We start from the raw sequence: 24,391 nt of genomic DNA, 5'->3' as shown, positions 1-24,391 counted from the left end.
GGCACCCATGTAAACATAGCAAGTTTCGTTAACAGATTCAGACTTGGCAGAAAACTGGACGTGGCATAAAACAGAGTTACGTAGGCATGTTTGCGAGCTCGAGGCACTCACCACAAGGCATTGCATGACAAACTAAGCATACACCCAGCAAGAAGACATGATCAAGAAGCTAAACATGGCAAGAACAACCTCATAGCATGCATGGATCAACTACAACAAACTTGGCAAAATTGAATAACATGTAAACAATCTGCCAAGAACATTTTATAGCAAAAGTAGAGCAAGATTGAGTCATGCTAGGGTACTCCATAATTGCAAACAAAGATATGGATGGATAGAACATAACAATATCTCAAAATCATCCTTACTAAACATTCTCATAAGAGGCATGGATCACTCTGTAGCAACATGAATAAATGGCATAAAAATAACATCATGGAAATGACTTAGAAGAATTCTAAGTCCCTGAAATCATCAACATCACGAGAGCTACTTTGCATGCTTGTTCTAGTCACCACATTGATCACAAAAATACATGGCATACAACCCTGTAAAGATGGCATGGCATAGCCCAAATCACATGTAGGGCCCAAGTTCATAGGAGGCACACAATAATCATGGCAAAAATGACAAATGTCCATAATCTGTTAAGAAACAGAAACTAACATTACATAGCACTCTTGCAATAGCATTTAGGGTATCAAGATGGACTCAAACAAGCATGGTGCAATGTAATTAAATGAAGAGCACATCCAGACGAACAACTTGATATATCACACACGCGAAACAGAGCTATGAGTGATGAGATATGGCCTGATGAACATGCCTAGAAAATATAGTGACTTCGGGGAAAAATCACCTCCCAGATCTGGATCTAGGGTTCGCACGTGTATCGAGGACGGCCGGGGTCTTCGCCGGAGTAGGAGGTCGCGGTGGCCGAAGTTCGTCGCGGAGAAGGAGGGGAAGACGGCCGGAGTCGAGGAGGGATGGGGAGGCCGGAGCAGCACCGGCGAAGAGCGGCACCGCCGAGGTACTGCGGCGGCGGGCGCCGGAGTCGGTCGACGGGGCGGCGCGGTGGAGCTGGCCGGCGATGACCTTTGGGCGGTGACGCGGTGGCGACCGGCGTGCGCGGGCGGCGACCGGCGCGCACGGGCGGCTGGGCAGGTGGGCGCGGGCGGTGAGCGGCGGCCCAGGCACGTGGGCCCGGAGGGCCCCGCCTGGGCTCGGCGGGCCTGTGCGGGAGGGCGGCGGCGAATCTAGAAGCAACACGTGGCGGCGGTGCGAGCTTTGTCCGGTTCAGCCGGACGTGTCCGGCGACGGAGGAGGGGCTAGGCTAGGGTTAGGGTGGATTTGATCTGAGATTTGGACGGGGGAAGGCCTATTTATACATAGAAGGAGCTAGGAGACTCCAAATGGAATGTGGTTTTCGGCTACGCGATCGTGATCGTTCGACCGGGAGGATGGATGGGGTTTAGGTGGGTTTTGGGCCACTTTGGAGGAATGTTGGGCTGCAACACACACGAGGCCTTTATGGTTCCTCGGTTAACCGTTGGAGTATCAAACGGACTCCAAATGGCACAAACTTGACAGGCAGTCTACCTGTAGTGAACCAAGGCCGCTTGGAAAGTCTCGGTCCAATCCGAGAATGTTTAACACTCGCACACGAAAAGAGGCAAAAGGGGACGCCGGAGGATGTAGGAGTGTCGGAATGCAAAATGGACAACGGGGAAAATGCTCGGATGCATGAGACGAACATGTATGCAAATGCGATGCACATGATGACAAGATATGAGATGCATGACATGGAAAAAATGCAAAACAAAGACAAAACCCAACCACGAGGGAATATTATAACTTTGTCCCGAAAATGGCAGGAGTTGGAACACAAATATGGCAAGTTACATATGGGGTGTTACACTTTCCTCCCCAGATAGATCTTCGTATTCGGCGGCTTCGCACTGCGAGCCAATTCGCTTGGCCATCTGGAGCAGATTGACAGCCGACATCCGCGGATTTGGCCATCAGGTCAGATTTGGAAACTAGAACTACACGGCCGACATCCGCGGAGACTTGATCTTCGACGGATTCGAGCCCATGTCGGACGCGCCGCACAGTCACGACGAGCATGACGTAACTCTACCATCGGACAGTGTTCGGGAGATCGCATCCGCAACTACTCCGGCCGTCAACCCGGAGCAAATCGCGCCATCCGAGAGCGGAGGGATAGACCCCGCCATGGAGGCCGCACTCTTAGTGGCGATAGATCCAGATACTGACTTCACCCCTTATGAGAGCTGTGTTGCCGAACCACTGGATTCATCTCCGGCCACGGACTCTGAGCCGCTCACATCTGTGCCCGTCGAATCCGACTGGGCGCTGATCATGGAGTTCACCTCCGCGGATATCTTTCAGCACTCACCTTTCAGAGATGTGCTAAATTCATTAAGGTCTCTCTCCATGTCAGGAGAACCTTGGTCGAACTATGTCCAGCTAGAATGGGATGCGGACGACGAAGAAATTCGCAGCCCACCCACCACCCACCTAGTAGCCACTATCGATGACTTAACTGACATGCTCAACTTCGACTCCGAAGACATCGACGGTATGGACGACGATGCAGGAGATGAACCAGAACCACCGCCCACAGGGTGCTAGACCACTACTTCATCACATGACGTATCCATGGTGGATACACCCAGAGAGGGAAATGGCAAAGAGACAGCAGAGGATGCACCCTCCAAGCAACCCAAGCACCCACATCAGTAGCGCCGCTCTAAGTCCCGCCATAGCAAAAACAGCGATAACAGCGCAAGAGGGAATAATAGCCCACTCGACTCTGGAAGAAACGATGCACCACCCAGTGTCAGAAAATGATCAAGATGCAAATTGCAAACATAGTACGGATCCAACGTCCGAACACGATGACGCCAAAGATAAGCCTCATCAAACCCTGTCTAGGGAAGAAAACAGTCCGGACAAAGATGCATGCATCATCCCGGAAACACACTTGGAGCAAGAGAACCTCCGCAAAAGGATTATTGCCACAGCGAGGAGCCTGAAGAAACAGAAGCAAAGGCTCAAGGTAGCACAAGATACGCTCAACAGCAGGTGGAACAAAGTATCAAAGTATGGTGGAAGCTACCATAAAAATAGCTATCCAAAGCGCAAGCTATTACCGGAATTCGACGATGGGGTCTTAGAGCCCACACAGCCAAAGAATTATACGGCCAACCGACTGGATCCACCACCTTGTGAGCGCGATAGAGCGGCTAACAAGGTCGCGCATAAGTCAACACACAATCTACTTGAGAACTTGGGCCAAAAATCTGGCGTGACCAGATCCATCTACGGATCTAGGAAGCGCGCTCCGATACAAAACCAAAACTGAATACTAAAATCGTCCGAACACCATGGCACATCCCAATACAGGGGCGCCGCACACCCCCTATGTTTCACCAATGAAGTGCTGGATCATGAATTCCCAGAGGGATTCAAACTGGTGAACATAGAGGCGTACGACAGGAACACAGACCCTGGAGTCTGGATAGAGGACTTCATCCTCCATATTCATATGGCTCGTGGAGATGATCTCCATGCCATTAAATACTTGCCCCTCAAGCTTAAAGGGCCAGCTCAGCAATGGCTGAAAACTATCCCCGAAAACTCAATTGGAAGTTGGGAGGAGCTCGAGGACGCCTTCCAGGCCAATTTTCAAGGGACTTATGTCTGACCTCCGGATGCGGACGATTTAAGTCATATAGTGCAACAGCCTGGAGAGTTTGCCCGAAAGCTTTGGAACAGGTTCCTCACCAAGAAGAACCAAATCGTCGACTTCCCGGACGCCGAAGCCTTAGTAGCTTTTAAACACAGCGTCCGAGACGAATGGCTCGCCAGACACCTCAGCCAAGAAAAACCGAGAATGATGGCAGCCCTAACAAGCCTCATGACCCGGTTTTGTGCGGGCGAGGACAGCTGGTTGGCCCGAAGTAGCACCAGCGATCCAAGCACATCCGAAGTTAGGGATGGCAATGGTAAACCACGATGCAACAAAAACAAGCGATGAAATAAAGAAGGTAGCTCAGATAACACGGCAGTAAACGCCGGATTCAGGGGCTCCCGACCAGGTCAGCGGAAAAATCCTTTCAAAGGAAGCAGAGAAGGACAATCTGGCCTAAACAAAATTCTTGACAAACTCTATCAGATTCACGGCACCCCGTACAAACCTGCAAATCATACCCATAGAGAATGTTGGGTCTTCAAGCAGGCCGGTAAGCTAAAAGCCAAACACAAAGGGGAAGAGACACCAAGTGAAGATGAGGACGAACCTCGCCAGCAAAGCGCCGGAGGACAGAAAAAGTTCCCACCAATGGTTAAAACAGTAAACGTGATCCATGTGACAAAGAGGAGAAGCAATCATGCACTCCGATGCACACGAGCCATAGAGCCCATCACCCCTAGGTTCAACCCCTGGTTGGCCTGCCCGATCACTTTTGATCGTAGGGTTCACGATACAAATATCCAACGCGAAGGACTGATGGCCTTGGTGTTAGACCCAATCATAAACACTACAAAAAAATACACTTCCGTGATGATACGTGTTTGTCACATTAGGTCGCGTTTTTTATCATGCATGTACATCCATGACGATTTTATGACATAATCAAGATAGTCATACCTCTGATGTCGTAGAAGTGTTCCATGACATTACCAAAATTATCATCACGGAAGTGTCTACTTCCATGACGATAAATCGCGCGTCATAGAAGTGCTTTCGTCAAGGGTGACCGACATGTGGCATCTACCGTAACGATCGTCGTTAAGCTATCAGGTCGGATTTTGGATCCGATAACCCATTAACAGCCCTGACCAATGGGAAATTTCCACGTGTAAAATTCTGATTGGCTGAAGGAAACACATGTTGCCTCACCGTTGGGATAGATGTCATCCACTCATTGGACAGGAGGCGCCTATGATAGGTCGACACATGGCACGGCCCAACAGTGGCCCATTCCGGTGAAAAAGGCCGGCCCAGTAAAAATTAGCAGGCCGGCCCATATAAGGCCTACTTGTGTCAGGTCCATTTAAGACCACGGCCCATACGAGATGTGCCAATTCGGCCCGTCAGTGGCCCGTTAAAGATTTGACACCATTGTAGCCCATCGTCAGTTCGAGCCCGTTAACAGCCGCTATATATTTGGGCTCAATATCGGCCCGATGAGATTTCAGCCTGTTAACGGCCCATTTAATGGATGGGCCAATTTTCAGGATGTACATCTTTTGGCCTTTTAGCGACCCATTTAAATGTTGGGCTAATTTACGGCCCGGTGTGTCTTTCAGCCTATTGATGGCCCATAAATCTGATGGGCCATTTGTAGTCGGACCCGAGTTTCGGCCTTTTAGCAGCCCATTTAAGTGTTGGGCCAATTTCTGGCCTGGTGTCACTTTCAGCCTGTTGACGGCCCATAAATCAGTTGGGCCATTTGTAGTCGGACCTGAGTTTTGGCCTTTTAGCAACCCATTTAAGTGTTGGTCCAATTCCTGGCCCTGTGTGCCTTTCGGCCTATTAACGGACCATAAATGACTTGGGCCATTTGTAGTCGGACCTTAGTTTAGGCCTTTTTAACGGCCCATGCCCTTCATGGTCCAATACCAGCCTGGTTTCTCTTTCGGCCTGCTAAAGGCCCACAACACAGTTGGGCCGTTTACAATATGACCTGACTTTCGGCCTCGTAGCGGCCCATGCTCTTCATGGTCCAGTACAAGCCCGCTGTCTCTTTTGGCCTGCTAAAGGCCTACAGTATAGTTGGGCCACATGTAGCCCAAACTTACTAACGGTCTGTTAACGGCCCGTGAAATAAATTGGGGCCACCTGTTGCCTGCTTCGATGTCGGCCTGTTAACGACCCGGGAGGTAAGAGGGCCGACCATTAACTTTCGGCCTAGTAACGGCCCATTAACTTAATGGGCCCACTAAAGTTCGTTCATGTCTTTAGGTCAAATTAGATAACTTGAGCCCATTACGACGAGCAATTATGCATAGGACCAAAATCGATCAAGCAAAGGTATGGCATACATGGAATAACGTTGCACATCCAGCATATATTACAGGAAATTACATCCACTAGGCAATCAAAGATTGATGCCAGTGCAAACAAATGAGCAGAACCTAACCATCTACAACGTCACAATCTGCAACCTCAGCATAGATGACGCCCATAAGCATGTGGGCAAGTTCTTGCTGCTTTGCTACACTGTCTCTGAAAACATTGATCAGTTGTTGTGTCACACGACTCTGCACCTCTGATTCATCCACCATTTCCATCATTGCTTCATCCATTAATTGGTTCACAAACATACATTTATTCCGTTGCATTCGAGACAAAGGATACTAAACAGATTCAGATGGCGATTTTGGCAGGCTTGTATTATTGATAGTGGAGAGTGTCTCGACCACTGTATCATAACATAAATTAGGACGAGAACCAAACAGATTAATCATGACTTATTGCCATATTACCTGGCCTAGATTTATTGGAAAGAAACAATGGGGTTGCCTTGCTGTTTTCAGAGTTTGTCTTCTTACCTTCAGCAGCCTGCACAAAATTGACACACTAGCATTGCTATCATTGGCCAAGTCAGATAATAGGAAAGCAACGTTGACACAACGAATGTTTGGGCAACTAGCCTACACCAAATTAACACAATATGGCACAGCTATCATCAGCCAGGTAAGGTAATACGAAAGCAACATTGACACAATGAATGAATGGGCAACCAGAGAAGCACTACAATTCAGTAATGTGCGTGATATGAGATAGTACATTCATGCAGCTTAGTATGCAAAACTACCAGGCAGTTTTCCTTACAAAAATCAACATTGGTGCCTTTAACATGTTGCTACAACTAATTTTAGATCAGATAAAGGTTATATTCACGTCGATTAACAAAATACATGCTGATGTAAAAATATAGTGATATACAACAGGTACTTACATCAGCATTGGAGCACAGAGAATTCCTGCAAGATATTTTCCTCGAATACGATCCCAATGGAGGAAGTCTTGTATCGTTTAACCTTATTTTCTAAAAGATTGATGGCTAAGAAACATGTAGAAAATATGATCAGAATGCTATAAAATTTCATGATGCGAGGATACACACACGCTTCTTAGAATGGAGTTGACATTCTTTTGCTGGACTGGAGCAGACTAGTTCTTTGGCCACTGGAATCTGCTTATTATTAGTGGGAGTTGGGTTTCTCTGTGCTGGAGCAGTATCTATGAAAAATGGAGTTGGTTTATTATCTCCTAGCATTTGGATCTTTTGCAAAGACCTGGTTTGTAACCCTTCAGATTCTAACATAGCCATCTTCCCCTTGCATGCCTGATACGTCTCCAACGTATCTATAATTTTTGATTGCTCCATGCTATATTATCTACTGTTTTGAGCAATATTGGGCTTTATTATCCACTTTTATATTATTTTTGGGACTAACCTATTAACTGGAGGCCCAGCCCAGATTTGCTGTTTTATGCCTATTTCAGTGTTTCGAAGAAAAGGAATTTCAAACAGAGTCGAAACAGAACGAAATCAACTGGAGAAGTTATTTTTGGAAGGAAACACACCTTATGGACTTGGACCCCACGTCAGAAGATATGGGAGCTGCCCACGAGGGTTGGGGGCGCCCCCCTAGGGCGCGCCCCCTTGCCTCGTGGGGCCCCCGTGGCTCCCCTGACGTGCTTTTTCTGCCTATATAACTCCATATACCCTAAAAATTCCAGAACAGAGATTAGATCGGGAGTTCCGTCGCCAGAAGCCTCCGTAGCCACCAAAAACCAATCTAGACCTGTTCCGGCACCCTGCCGGAGGGGGCAATCCTTCTTTGGTGGCCATCTTCATCATCCCGGTGCTCTCCATGACGAGGAGGGAGTAGTTCTCCCTCGGGCCTCGGGGTATGTACCAGTAGCTATGTGTTTGATCTCTCTCTCGTGTTCTTGATTTGGCACGATCTTGATGTATCGCGAGCTTTGCTATTATAGTTGGATCCTATGTTTCTCCTCCCCCTCTTCTCTCTTGTAATGAATTGAGTTTCCCCTTTGAAGTAATCTTATCGGATTGAGTCTTTAAAGAATTGAGAACACTTGATGTATGTCTTGGTGATCAACTTGCAGTTTCGTAACATTGGGAACCTATGCATAGAGGTTGGCACACGTTTTCGTCGTGATTCTCCGGTAGAACTTTGGGGCACTCTTCGAGGTTCTATGTGTTGGTTGAATAGATGAATCTGAGATTGTGTGATGCATATCGTGTAATCATACCCACGGATACTTGAGGTGACATTGGAGTATCTAGGTGACATTAGGGTGTTGGTTGATTTGTATCTTAAGGTATTATTCTAGTACGAACTCTAGGGCTGTTTGTGACACTTAAAGGAATAGCCCAACGGATTGATTGGAAAGAATAACTTTGAGGTGGTTTCGTACCCTACCATAATCTATTCGTTCGTTCTCCGCTATTAGTGGCTTCAGAGTGACTCTTTGTTGCATGTTGAGGGATAGTTATGTGATCCAATTATGTTAGTATTGTTGAGAGGACTTTCACTAGTGAAAGTATGAACCCTAGGCCTTGTTTCCTAGCATTGCAATACCGTTTACGCTCACTTTTATCACTTGCTACCTTGCTGTTTTTATTATTTCAGATTACAAAAACTATTATCTACCATCCATATACCACTTGTATCACCATCTCTTCGCTGAACTAGTGCACCTATACAATTTACCATTGTATTGGGTGTGTTGGGGACACAAGAGACTCTTTGTTATTTGGTTGCAGGGTTGCTTGAGAGAGACCATCTTCATCCTACGCCTCCTACGAATTGATAAACCTTAGGTCATCCACTTGAGGGAAATTTGCTACTGTCCTACAAACCTCTGCACTTGGAGGCCCAACAACGTCTACAAGAAGAAGGTTGTGTAGTAGACATCAATGCCTTATATAGAAGAATGGTGATTCAGTTATAAAATATGCTACAACAGAGATGGAATAGGTACTGAAGAATAGAAAGGCAAGACATATTGACATGTATTCCCTCCATCCGAAAATAAATGGATGGGTCTAGGCGTATTTCAGTTCTAGATACATCCGGTTTTATCCATTTCTGTGACGTTTAATCCGGACGGGGGGAGTATGATGTAAGAGCTAGGGATATGACAGGACAACACAGTAAAAAAACACTGAAAAACCCACTATAGAACCAAAGTATTCAAACCCACTAATATGAGATAGTACACTCATGCAGCTCAGGATGCAAAACTACCACGCAGTTTTCCTTGCAAAAATCAACATTGTGGCCTTTAATCATACATTTTGCTACAACTAAATTTAGATCAGATAAACATTGGATTCACGCCGATTAACAAAATACATGCTGATCTAAAAATATAGTGATATACAACAGGTACTTACATCTATATTGGAGCACAGAGAATTCCTGCAAGAATCTTTCCTCATAAACAATACCATTGCAGAAATTCTTCTATCTGTTAAGCTTATTTTCTAAAAGAGAGATGGGTAAGAAAGATGTAGAAAATATGATCAGCATGCTATAAAATTTCATGATGCAAGGATACGCACACGCTTCTTAGAATTGAGTTGACATATTTTTGCTGGACTGGAGCGGACTAGTTCTTTGGCCACTAGAATCTGCTTATTATCAGTAGGAGTTGAGTTTCTCTGTGCTAGAGCAGTATCTATAAAAACTGGAGTTGGTTTATTATCTCCTGGCGTCTGGATCTTTTGCAAAGGCCTTCTTTGTAACCCTTCAGATTCTAACATAGTTGTCTTCCCCTTGCATGCCTTGTATAGAAGAATGGTGCTTTAATTATAAAACATGCGACAGCAGAGAGATGTAATAGGTACTGAAGAATAGAAAGGCATGACATATTGACATGTGTTCCCTCCATCCGGAAAAAAATGGATGGGTCTAGGCGTATTTCAGTTCTAGATACGTCCTTTTTTCTCCATTTCGGCAACATGTAATCCGGACAGAGGGAGTATGGTGTAAGAGCCAGGGATACGACAGGACAACACAGCAAGAAAACACTAGTTGAATGTAAAATTGTATGCTAGCGGAATACGTACAGAAATAACTAAGGCAACATACACGTGTATGATTGGGAAAATAAGATGGCATTGCAACAGAGCACTAGAACAATACTTCAATGTAAAAAACATGGTATGGTAGACAGATGAAGTACATACTGATGAATAACAATGCATAAGATATTCAGAAGCATGATGTCCAAATTAACCAGATGGCATTGCGATTGAGTAGAATGACAGTACTTGAATTTGAAAACATGTTATCATGAATGGAATAGGTACTGAAAATAGGAAGGCATGACATATTTACATGCATGATCAGCATGCTAAAAACATGGCATTGCAACAGAGTAGATACACTCCAGGACATTATATGCATGTTGTACCCATATCACAGGCCAAGTTAGAGCAAGGACCTTGTGGGGTGAAGAGGATTCATCATCTTTCTGCAAGTCTTCTGAAGAACTGCCTTTACATGTTCCATCATATTGGGTATCATTGACATCAAGTTTATTGGCCTTTACATTGCTCCGTGAGGTTCTTGTGGATATATCAGTGTGTGCAATTATATCTGACATGCATGGAAGACAACTAGTAGTTAGATTTATGTAATGAGTGCCTGTAGGAGACGACATAAATAGTAGGACTGGGGTTAACTAGTAGCAACAGGTCTCATAAACTAAAGGGAGAACACAGATGAAAGCTACAGAATATGTATCGTTTGTACTCGAGATTAACTAGATGGCACACAAAAGTATTAAAGAACAACATAGGTAAATACTAGAAGTGGTATAATACTATAATCACCAGGCTGTGGGATAGCATTGGTTGATGGATGATAACTATGGAACAACGTTACCTGAAGAACAAGTATCTTAGCTGAACTATGGAACAACGTTAACTCCTGAACAAGACCTGTAAGAGATCAGCATGAATATACAGTGAAATGTGATGATCTATTTTCCATGCTTAGATGAATAACAAAGCCATAAATGTTGCACACAAGTAAGATGAGGGTACATCCTATCTGGCTGCCATCCATAGGAGTGAGCATCATGTGCTGACTTGTCGGTGGCCCTGCAGTTGTTGTGGCTGTCCATGTCGGGCACGCACATTCGATGCAAGGAACTGTTGAGTGGGGACTATAGCTCCCTTCTGGTGTATGGTTCCCTTGTTGGAGCAGCTGTGGTGAGTCGGAAGACGGTGTGTCTGAAGATGCAGATAACGCATAATGTTAAGAACCACATATCTCTTTGATCTGAAGAAATATACTAAGAGATCAACATCAAGGTACGAGAGTGGTCACACGTCTGTTGACTGAAGACTAAATTGGGGTCACACAATTTTATTTTATTTTGGTACTATCCGATCTACATCGGATGGCTGGCCTTCTTGTGCCTCCCGGCTGATACTGTTCGGAATCTTCCCCGAAGAGCCAGCGACCAATGGCAGAGCAGCCTGCCTCCGCCCCGGCCAAAACCCCGCTCCCCGCCCCATCGCACTGCCGTGGTTGCGCCGCCCCCGGGCCAATCCAAAAAGACTCCCCGTCATCCAGATTCGGCGGCGGCAGGTGTGTTTCCTTCCAAAAATAACTTCTCCAGTTGATTTCGTTCTGTTTCGACTCCGTTTGATATTCCTTTTCTTCGAAACACTGAAATAGGCATAAAACAGCAAATCTGGGCTGGGCCTCCGGTTAATAGGTTAGTCCCAAAAATAATATAAAAGTGGATAATAAAGCCCAATAATGTCTAAAACAGTAGATAATATAGCATGGAGCAATCAAAAATTATATATATGTTGGAGACGTATCAAGCATCCCCAAGCTTAATTCCTGCTCGTCCTCAAGTAGGTAAATGATAAAAACAGAATTTTTTGATGCGGAGTGCTACTTGGCATAAATTTAATGTAATTTTTCTTAATTGTGGTATGAATATTGCGGTGGTGGAATTAGGTCTTTGGCTCCGTCCCTGATCGTTTGGGGGTACGTGGATATATATAGGAGGAAGAAGTACGTCGGTGGAGCTTCGAGGGGCCTATGAGGCAGGGGGCGCGCCCTAGGGGGGGCGCCCTCCAACCTTGTGACCACCTCGTGGCTTTCTTGACGGAGGGTCCAAGTCTCTTGGATCTTATCTAATGAGAAAATCACGTTTCCAAAGGTTTAATTCCGTTTGGACTCCGTTTGATATTCCTTTTCTTCGAAACCCTAAAACAGGCAAAAAACAGCAATTCTGGGCTGGGCCTCCGGTTAATAGGTTAGTCCCAAAAATAATATAAAAGTGGAAAATAAAGCCCAATAATGTCTAAAACAGTAGATAATATAGCATGGAGCAATCAAAAATTATAGATATGTTGGAGACGTATCAAGCATCCCCAAGCTTAATTCCTGCTCGTCCTTGAGTAGGTAAATGATAAAAAAATAATTTTTGATGCGGAGTGCTACTTGGCATAAATTTAATGTAATTTTTCTTAATTGTGGTATGAATATTCAGATCCGAAAGATTCAATACAAAAGTTCATTTTGACATAAAAATAATAATACTTCAAGCATACTAACAAAGCAATTATGTCTTCTCAAAATAACATGGTCAAAGAAAGCTATCCCTACAAAATCATATAGTTTGGCTATGCTCCATCTTCACCACACAAAATATTTAAATCATGCACAAACCCGATGACAAGCCAAGCAATTGTTTCATACTTTTGAGGTTCCCAAACTTTTTCAATCTTCACGCAATACATGAGCGTGAGCCATGGATATAGCACTATAGGTGGAATAGAGTGGTGGTTGTGGAGAAGACAAAAAAGAGAAGATAGTCTCACATCAACTAGGCGTATCAACGGGCTATGGAGAGGCCCATTATTAGATATCAATGTGAGTGAGTAGGGATTGTCATGCAACGGATGCACTAGAGCTATAAGTATATGAAAGCTCAACAAAAGAAACTAGTGGGTGTGCATCCAACTCGCTTGCTCATGAAGACCTAGGGCATTTTGAGGAAGCCCGTCATTGGAATATACAAGCCAAGTTCTATAATGAAAGATTCCCACTAGTATATGAAAGTGACAACATAGGAGACTCTCTATCATGAAGATCATGGTGCTACTTTGAAGCACAAGTGTGGAAAAAAGGATAGTAGCATTGCCCCTTTTTATGGCCTTCTTTTTTTCTTTGGCCTTTCTCTTTTCTGGGACAATGCTCTATTGAATGATGATCATCACACTTCTATTTATTTACAACTCAATGATTACAACTCGATACTAAAACAAAGTATGACTCTATATGAATGCCTCCGGCGGTGTACCGGGATATGCAATGAATCAAGAGTAACAAGTATGAAAGAATTATGAATGGTGGCTTTGCCACAAATACTATGTCAACTACATGATCATGCTAAGCAATATGACAATGATGGATGTGTCATGATGAACTAGATGGTGGAAAGTTGCATGGCAATATACCTCGGAATGGCTATGGAAATGCCATAATAGGTAGGTATGGTGGCTGTTTTGAGGAAGGTATATGGTAGGTGTATGATACCGGCGAAAGTTGTGCGGTATTAGAGAGGCTAGCAAGGGTGGAAGGGTGGGAGTGCTTATAATCCATGGACTCAACATTAGTCATAAATAACTCATATACTTATTGCAAAAATCTACAAGTTATCAAAGCAAAGTATTACACGCATGCTCCTAGGGGGATAGATTGGTAGGAAAAGACCATCGCTCGTCCCCGACCGCCACTCATAAGGAAGACAATCAATAAATAAATCATGCTCCGACTTCATCACATAATGGTTCACCATACGTGCATGCTACGGGAATCACAAACTTCAACACAAGTATTTCTCAAATTCACAACTACTCAACTAGCATGACTCTAATATTACCATCCTCATATCTCAAAACAATCATCAAGTATCAAGCTTCTCATAGTATTCAACACACTCATAAGAGTTTTTTATTATTCTTGAATACCTAGCATATTAGGATTTTAGTAAATTACCATGCTATTAAGACTCTCAAAATAATATAAGTGAAGCATGAGAGTTCATCTATTTCTTCAAAATAAAACTACCACCATGCTCTAAAAGATATAAGTGAAGCACTAGAGCATCGACAAACTATTCCGAAAGATATAAGTGAAGATCAATGAGTAGTTGAATAATTATGCAACTATGTGAAGACTCTCTAACATTTAATAATTTCAGATCTTGGTATTTTATTCAAACATCAAGCAAATCCTAACAAAATAAATTGACGCTCCAAGCAAAACACATATCATGTGGTGAATAAAAATATAGCTCCAAGTAAAGTTACCGATGAACGAAGACGAAAGAGGGGATGCCACCCGGGGCATCCCCAAGCTTATACGCTTGGTTATCCTTGAATATTAACTTGGGGTGCCTTTGGCATCCCCAATCTTAGGCTCTTGCCACTCCTTGTTCCATAGTCCATCGAATCTTTACCCAAAACTTGAAAACTTCGCAACACAAAACTTAAAGCCATAAATGTTGCACACAAGTAAGATGAGGGTACATCCTATCTGGCTGCCATCCATAGGAGTGAGCATCATGTGCTAACTTGTCGATGGCCCTGCAGTTGTTGTGGCTGTCCATGTCGGGCACGCACATTCGATGCAAGGAACTGTTGAGTGGGGACTATAGCTCCCTTCTGGTGTATGGTTCCCTTGTTGGAGCAGCTGTGGTGAGTCGGAAGACGGTGTGTCTGAAGATGCGGATAACGCATAATGTTAAGAACCACATATCTCTTTGATCTGAAGAAATATACTAAGAGATCAACATCAAGGTACGAGAGTGGTCACACGTCTGTTGACTGAAGACTAAATTGGGGTCACACGATTTTATTTTATTTTGGTACTATCCGATCTACATCGGATGGCTGGCCTTCTTGTGCCTCCCGGCTGATACTGTTCGGAATCTTCCCCGAAGAGCCAGCGACCAATGGCAGAGCAGCCTGCCTCCGCCGTCCGTGGCCCCGGCCAAAACCCCGCTCCCCGCCCCACCGCACTGCCGTGGTTGCGCCGCCCCCGGGCCAATCCACAAAGACTCCCCGTCATCCAGATTCGGCGGCGGCAGGTGTGTTTCCTTCCAAAAATAACTTCTCCAGTTGATTTCGTTCTGTTTCGACTCCGTTTGATATTCCTTTTCTTCGAAACACTGAAATAGGCATAAAACAGCAAATCTGGGCTGGGCCTCCGGTTAATAGGTTAGTCCCAAAAATAATATAAAAGTGGATAATAAAGCCCAATAATGTCTAAAACAGTAGATAATATAGCATGGAGCAATCAAAAATTATATATATGTTGGAGACGTATCAAGCATCCCCAAGCTTAATTCCTGCTCGTCCTCAAGTAGGTAAATGATAAAAACAGAATTTTTTGATGCGGAGTGCTACTTGGCATAAATTTAATGTAATTTTTCTTAATTGTGGTATGAATATTGCGGTGGTGGAATTAGGTCTTTGGCTCCGTCCCTGATCGTTTGGGGGTACGTGGATATATATAGGAGGAAGAAGTACGTCGGTGGAGCTTCGAGGGGCCCATGAGGCAGGGGGCGCGCCCTAGGGGGGGCGCCCTCCAACCTTGTGACCACCTCGTGGCTTTCTTGACGGAGGGTCCAAGTCTCCTGGATCTTATCTAATGAGAAAATCACGTTTCCAAAGGTTTAATTCCGTTTGGACTCCGTTTGATATTCCTTTTCTTCGAAACCCTAAAACAGGCAAAAAACAGCAATTCTGGGCTGGGCCTCCGGTTAATAGGTTAGTCCCAAAAATAATATAAAAGTGGAAAATAAAGCCCAATAATGTCTAAAACAGTAGATAATATAGCATGGAGCAATCAAAAATTATAGATATGTTGGAGACGTATCAAGCATCCCCAAGCTTAATTCCTGCTCGTCCTTGAGTAGGTAAATGATAAAAAAATAATTTTTGATGCGGAGTGCTACTTGGCATAAATTTAATGTAATTTTTCTTAATTGTGGTATGAATATTCAGATCCGAAAGATTCAATACAAAAGTTCATTTTGACATAAAAATAATAATACTTCAAGCATACTAACAAAGCAATTATGTCTTCTCAAAATAACATGGCCAAAGAAAGCTATCCCTACAAAATCATATAGTTTGGCTATGCTCCATCTTCACCACACAAAATATTTAAATCATGCACAAACCCGATGACAAGCCAAGCAATTGTTTCATACTTTTGAGGTTCCCAAACTTTTTCAATCTTCACGCAATACATGAGCGTGAGCCATGGATATAGCACTATAGGTGGAATAGAGTGGTGGTTGTGGAGAAGACAAAAAAAAAGAAGATAGTCTCACATCAACTAGGTGTATCAACGGGCTATGGAGAGGCCCATTATTAGATATCAATGTGAGTGAGTAGGGATTGTCATGCAACGGATGCACTAGAGCTATAAGTATATGAAAGTTCAACAAAAGAAACTAGTGGGTGTGCATCCAACTCGCTTGCTCATGAAGACCTAGGGCATTTTGAGGAAGCTCGTCATTGGAATATACAAGCCAAGTTCTATAATGAAAGATTCCCACTAGTATATGAAAGTGACAACATAGGAGACTCTCTATCATGAAGATCATGGTGCTACTTTGAAGCACAAGTGTGGAAAAAAGGATAGTAGCATTGCCCCTTTTTATGGCCTTCTTTTTTTCTTTGGCCTTTCTCTTTTCTGGGACAATGCTCTATTGAATGATGATCATCACACTTCTATTTATTTACAACTCAATGATTACAACTCGATACTAAAACAAAGTATGACTCTATATGAATGCCTCCGGCGGTGTATCGGGATATGCAATGAATCAAGAGTAACAAGTATGAAAGAATCATGAACGGTGTCTTTGCCACAAATACTATGTCAACTACATGATCATGCTAAGCAATATGACAATGATGGGTGTGTCATGATGAACTAGATGGTGGAAAGTTGCATGGCAATATACCTCGGAATGGCTATGGAAATGCCATAATAGGTAGGTATGGTGGCTGTTTTGAGGAAGGTATATGGTAGGTGTATGATACCGGCGAAAGTTGTGCGGTATTAGAGAGGCTAGCAAGGGTGGAAGGGTGGGAGTGCGTATAATCCATGGACTCAACATTAGACATAAATAACTCATATACTTATTGCAAAAATCTACAAGTTATCAAAGCAAAGTATTACACGCATGCTCCTAGGGGGATAGATTGGTAGGAAAAGACCATCGCTCGTCCCCGACCGCCACTCATAAGGAAGACAATCAATAAATAAATCATGCTCCGACTTCATCACATAATGGTTCACCATACGTGCATGCTACGGGAATCACAAACTTCAACACAAGTATTTCTCAAATTCACAACTACTCAACTAGCATGACTCTAATATTACCATCCTCATATCTCAAAACAATCATCAAGTATCAAGCTTCTCATAGTATTCAACACACTCATAAGAGTTTTTTATTATTCTTGAATACCTAGCATATTAGGATTTTAGTAAATTACCATGCTATTAAGACTCTCAAAATAATATAAGTGAAGCATGAGAGTTCATCTATTTCTTCAAAATAAAACTACCACCATGCTCTAAAAGATATAAGTGAAGCACTAGAGCATCGACAAACTATTCCGAAAGATATAAGTGAAGATCAATGAGTAGTTGAATAATTATGCAACTATGTGAAGACTCTCTAACATTTAATAATTTCAGATCTTGGTATTTTATTCAAACATCAAGCAAATCCTAACAAAATAAATTGACGCTCCAAGCAAAACACATATCATGTGGTGAATAAAAATATAGCTCCAAGTAAAGTTACCGATGAACGAAGACGAAAGAGGGGATGCCACCCGGGGCATCCCCAAGCTTATACGCTTGGTTATCCTTGAATATTAACTTGGGGTGCCTTTGGCATCCCCAAGCTTAGGCTCTTGACACTCCTTGTTCCATAGTCCATCGAATCTTTACCCAAAACTTGAAAACTTCACAACACAAAACTTAAAGTAGAAAACTCGTAAGCTCCGTTAGTATAAGAAAGTAAATCACCACTTCAAGGTACTGTACTGAGCTCGTTCTTTATTTATATTGGTGTAATATCTACTGTATTCCAACTTCTCTATGGTTCATACCATCCGTTACTACTAATAGATTCATCAAAATAAGCAAACAACACATGAAAAACAGAATCTGTCAAAAACAGAACAGTCTGTAGTAATCTGAATCAAACATATACTTCTGGAACTCATAAAATTCTCAAATAAATTTCTGGACCTGAGGAATTTATCTATTAATCATCTTTAAAACGAATTAACTAAATAGCACTCTCCAACTAAAAATGGCAGCAATTCTCGTGAGCGCTAAAGTTTCTGTTTTTGACAGCATGATCAACAAGACTTTCCCCAAGTCTTCCCAAAGGTTCTACTTGGCACAAACACTAATTAAAAGCATAAAACCACATATAAACAGAGGCTAGATGAATTACTTATTACTAAACAGTAAGAAAAATCAAGGAACAAAATAAAATTGGGTTGCCTCCCAACAAGCGCTATCGTTTAACGCCTCTAGCTAGGCATGATGATTCCAATGATGCTCACATGAAGGATAAGAATTGTAATATAAAGAGAGCATAATGAAGAATATGACTAGCACATTTAAGTCTAACATGCTTCCTATGAATAGGGATTTTGTGATCAAACAACTTATGGGAACAATAATTAACTAGCATAGGAAAGCAAAACAAGCTTAACTTCAAAACTTTAAGCACATAGGGAGGACACTTGATATTATTGCAATTACTACAAGCATATGTTCCTCCCTCATAACAGTTTTCAGTAGCATCATGAATGAATTCATCAATATAACCAGTACCTAAAGCATTCTTTTCATGATCTACAAGCATAGAAAATTTATTACTCTCCACATAGGCAAAATTCTTCTCATTCGGAATAGTGGGAGTATCATAGGAAACTCGAATACTATAAATTGTTTCCATATTAAAAGAGTAATGTTAAGAGAAGGGGTAATCATAATCATGACAAGTTTTATAAATATAATCATCACTACTTTTTATAGCATAAGTTTCCTCACAATAATCATCATAAGTAGCAACTTTGTTCTCATCACAATCACTTTGCATATCAAAACATCGAAGGCTAAAAATATCATCATTATTAAACATAGCATCCCCAAGCTTGGGACAACATTAATTGCAGCAAATATATTCTCAAATATGTCATTCTCATCAAACATAGCTTCCCCAAGCTTGGGCCTTTTCGTATGATAAGCATAATCACTCACATCATTAATAGCATGGAGAGCACCAATAGTATAGAAATTATTATATTCTTCCAAGCATGTGCCAAAAAGATTTTCAAGATCATAAGAAGTATCATTATCTTCCCAATCATAATCGTCACAACAAGCAATAGGCATAACGAGATCATCATCAAGTGTATCATCTTCATTTTCATGAGGCACAGCAATAATAGGAGCAACTTTATTTGGGAGAGATACCTTTTTACCTCTCTTCCTTTTTCTTTTCTTCTTCTTTACCACATCGTGTCTGGGTTCAATCCCCTTTTTCGAGCTCCTTATTAATGAGATTGGTTGAATAGGAGGCTCCTCCTCGTTACCTGATTCATCATAAGAGATAATAGGAGGATATTGGGAAGTCTCTTCCCTTTCATTAGTATTCTCTTCATCTTCTATTTGTTTTCTTTTCTTTATGTAATTGTAAATATAACGATTTTCAATGCAATTCACCGCACAAGACATATAAATATTTTCTAGATCAAAATCAAGAACTCTATCAAGATTAAACTTTGGAATACCCTCAACTATACGTTTCATTTCTTCATAACCTAAAAGAAGGCTAAGCTCTTCATGATGCTCAAGGGTAATCAAATTATCACAATGTTTGGACACGACTTGATCATGAAACAAATAGCATTGGAGCTTTAAATGACCATGTTCATTACAAAGTTCACAAGGGGCACGAAAAATATTGAATCTTTCAGCACATTCATCTAGGCTTTCTTGCAATGATTTGGTTTCTATGTACTTATGCCTCTTGCAATATCTATCTTCCCTATTTGGTGTGTACTTGCAAGCCCAGTCTACTCCACAAAAATTGACATGTTTATAGGAGGCATTTTCATCATAACTAGTGCAATCATCATTAGCATTATGGATATTCAAAGAATTCATACTAACAACATTGCAATCATGCTCATCATTCAAATATTTAGTGCCAAACATTTTATAGATTTCTTCTTCTAGCACTTGAGCACAATTATCCTTTCCGTCATACTTACGAAAGATATTAAAAAGGTGAAGCGTATGAGACAAACTTAATTCCATTTTTTTGTAATTTTCTTTTATAAACTAAACTAGTGATAAACCAAGAAACTAAAAGACTCGATTGCAAGATCTAAAGATATACCTTCAAGCGCTAACCTCCCCGGCAACGGTGCCAGAAAAGAGCTTGATGTCTACTACACAACCTTCTTCTTGTAGACGTTGTTGGGCCTCCAAGTGCAGAGGTTTGTAGGACATTAGCAAATTTCCCTCAAGTGGATGACCTAAGGTTTATCAATTCGTAGGAGGCGTAGGATGAAGATGGTCTCTCTCAAGCAACCTGCAACCAAATAACAAAGAGACTCTTGTGTCCTCAACACACCCAATACAATGGTAAATTGTATAGGTGCACTAGTTCGGCGAAGAGATGGTGATACAAGTGGTATATGGATGGTAGATAATAGTTTTTGTAATCTGAAATAATAAAAACAGCAAGGTAGCAAGTGATAAAAGTGAGCGTAAATGGTATTGCAATGCTAGGAAACAAGGCCTAGGGTTCATACTTTCACTAGTGCAAGTCCTCTCAACAATACTAAAATAATTGGATCACATAACTATCCCTCAACATGCAACAAAGAGTCACTCCAAAGCCAATAATAGCGGAGAACGAACGAATAGATTATGGTAGGGTACGAAACCACCTCAAAGTTATTCTTTCCAATCAATCCGTTGGGCTATTCCTATAAGTGTCACAAACAGCCCTAGAGTTCGTACTAGAATAACACCTTAAGATCTCGTGGATACAGAAAGTTGCGGCGGTGGAATTAGGTCTTTGGCTCCGTCCCTGATCGTTTGGGGGTACGTCGATATATATAGGAGGAAGAAGTATGTCGGTGGAGCTTCGAGGGGCCCACGAGGCAGGGGGCGCGCCCTAGGGGGGGGGGGGCGCCCTCCACCCTCGTGACCACCTCGTGGCTTTCTTGACGGAGGGTCCAAGTCTCCTGGATCTTATCTGATGAGAAAATCACGTTTCCAAAGGTTTCATTCCGTTTGGACTCCGTTTGATATTGCTTTTCTTCGAAACCCTAAAACAGTCAAAAAACAGCAATTCTGGGCTGGGCCTCCGGTTAATAGGTTAGTCCCAAAAATAATATAAAAGTGGAAAATAAAGCCCAATAATGTCTAAAACAGTAGATAATATAGCATGGAGCAATCAAAAATTATAGATATGTTGGAGACGTATCAAGCATCCCCAAGCTTAATTCCTGCTCGTCCTCGAGTAGGTAAATGATAAAAACAGAATTTTTGATGTGGAGTGCTACTTGGCATAATTTTAATGTAATTATTATTAATTGTGGTATGAATATACAGATCCGAAAGATTCAAGACAAAAGTTCATATTGACATAAAAATGATAATACTTCAAGCATACTAACTAAGCAATTATGTCTCCTCAAAATAACATGGCAAAAGAAAGTTCATCCCTACAAAATCATATAGTTTAGTCATGTTTCATTTTCGTCACACAAGAATGCTCTCATCATGCATAACCCCGATGACAGGCCAAGCAATTGTTTCATACTTTAGTAATCTCAAACCTATAAACTTCCACGCAATATATGAGCGCGAGCCATGGACATAGCACTATTGGTGGAATAGAATATAATGAGGGGGGTTATGTGGAGAAGAAAAAAAAGGAGAAGGTCTCACATCAACGAGGCTAATCAATGGGCTATGGAGATGCCCACCAATTGATGTTAATGCAAGGAGTAGGGATTGCCATGCAACAGATGCACTAGAGCTATAAATGTATGAAAGCTCAACAAAAGAAACTAGTATATGACCTAGGGCACTTGAGGAGGCCCATTGTTGGAATATACAAGCCAAGTTCTATAATGAAAAATTCCCACTAGTATATGAAAGTGATAATATGAGAGACTCTCTACTATGAAGATCATGGTGCTACTTTTAAGCACAAGTGTGGTAAAAGGATAGTAACATTGTCCCTTCTCTCTTTTTCTCGCATTTTTTTTGGGCGTTCTCTTTTTTATGGCCTTTCTCTCTTTTTTGGGACTTCTCTTTTTTTATGGCCTTTCTTTTTTTATACCTCACTTCGGACAATGCTCTAATAATGATGATCATCACACTTCTATTTATTTACAACTCAATGATTACAACTTGATACTAGAACAAAGATGACTCTATATGAATGCCTCCGGCAGTGTACTGGGATATGCAATGAACCAAGAGTGACCTGTATGAAAGAATTATGAATGGTGGCTTTGCCACAAATACTATGTCAACTACATGATCATGCTAAGCAATATGACAATGATGAATGTGTCATGATGAACAGAATGATGGAAAGCTGCATGGCAATATATCTCGGAATGGCTATGGAAATGCCATAATAGGTAGGTATGGTGGCTGTTTTGAGGAAGATATAAGGAGGTTTATGTGTGAAAGAGTGTTCATATCACGGGGTTTGGATGCACCGGCGAAGTTTGCGCCAACTCTCAATGTGAGTAAGGGCAATGCACGGTACCTAAGAGGCTAGCAAGGATGGAAGGGTGAGAGTGCGTATAATCCATGGACTCAACATTAGTCATAAAGAACTCACATACTTATTGCAAAAATCTACAAGTCATCAAAAACCTCGGCACTACACGCATGCTCCTAGGGGGATAGATTGGTAGGAAAAGACCATCGCTCTTCCCCGACCGCCACTCATAAGGAAGACAATCAAATAACACCTCATGCTTCAAAATTGTTACATAACGTTTACCATACGTGCATGCTACGGGACATGCAAACTTCAACACAAGTACTTCTCACAACTACTCAACTAGCTTGACTTTGATATTATTATCTCCATATCTCAAAACCATCATCAAGCATCAAACTTTTCTTAGTATTCAACACACTCATACGAAAGTTTTATTATTAATCTTGCATACCAAGCATATTAGGATTTTAAGAAAATTACCATGCTATTAAGACTCTCAAAATAATCTTAGTGAAGCATGAGAGATCAATAGTTTCTATAAAACAAATCCACCACCGTGCTCTAAAAGATATAAGTGAAGCACTAGAGCAAAACTATAAAGCTCAAAAGATATAAGTGAAGCACATAGAGTATTCTATAAAATTCCAAATCATGTATGGCTCTCTCAAAAGGTGTGTACAGAAAGGATGATTGTGGTAAAATAATAAGAAAAGACTCAAATCATAAAATACGCTCCAAGCAAAACACATATCATGTGGTGAATAAAAATATAGCTCCAAGTAAAGTTACCGATAGAAGTAGACGAAAGAGGGGATGCCTTCCGGGGCATCCCCAAGCTTTGGCTTTTAGGTGTCCTTAGATTATCTTGGGGGTGCCATGGGCATCCCAATCTTAGGCTCTTGCCACTTCTTGTTCCATAATCCATCAAATCTTTACCCAAAACCTGAAAACTTCACAACACAAAACTTAAAGTAGAAAATCTTGTGAGCTCCATTAGCGAAAGAAAACAAAAGACCACTTCAAGATACTGTAATGAACTCATTATTTATTTATATTGGTGTTATACCTACTGTATTCCAACTTCTCTATGGATTATAAACTATTTTACTAGCCATAGATTCATCAAAATAAGCAAACAACACACGAAAAACAGAATCTGTCAAAAACAGAACAGTCTGTAGTAATCTGTAGCTAGCGCAAGATCTGGATCCCAAAAAATTCTAAAATAAATTGCTGGACGTGAGGAATTTATCTATTAATCATATGAAAAAATAATTAACTACATATCACTTTCCAAATAAAAATGACAGCAGTTCTCGTGAGCGCTAAAGTTTCTGTTTTTTACAGCAAGTTCAACAAGAATTTCGCCAAGTCTTCCCAACGGTTCTACTTGGTACAAACACTAATTAAACACAAAAAACACAACCAAAACATAGGATAAATAATTTATTTATTACTAAACAGGAGCAA

This window comes from Triticum aestivum, chromosome 1A, assembly GCF_018294505.1.
Source record: "Triticum aestivum cultivar Chinese Spring chromosome 1A, IWGSC CS RefSeq v2.1, whole genome shotgun sequence".
Taxonomy (NCBI): Eukaryota; Viridiplantae; Streptophyta; class Magnoliopsida; order Poales; family Poaceae; genus Triticum; species Triticum aestivum.
Note: the sequence above shows the minus strand (reverse complement) of the source record.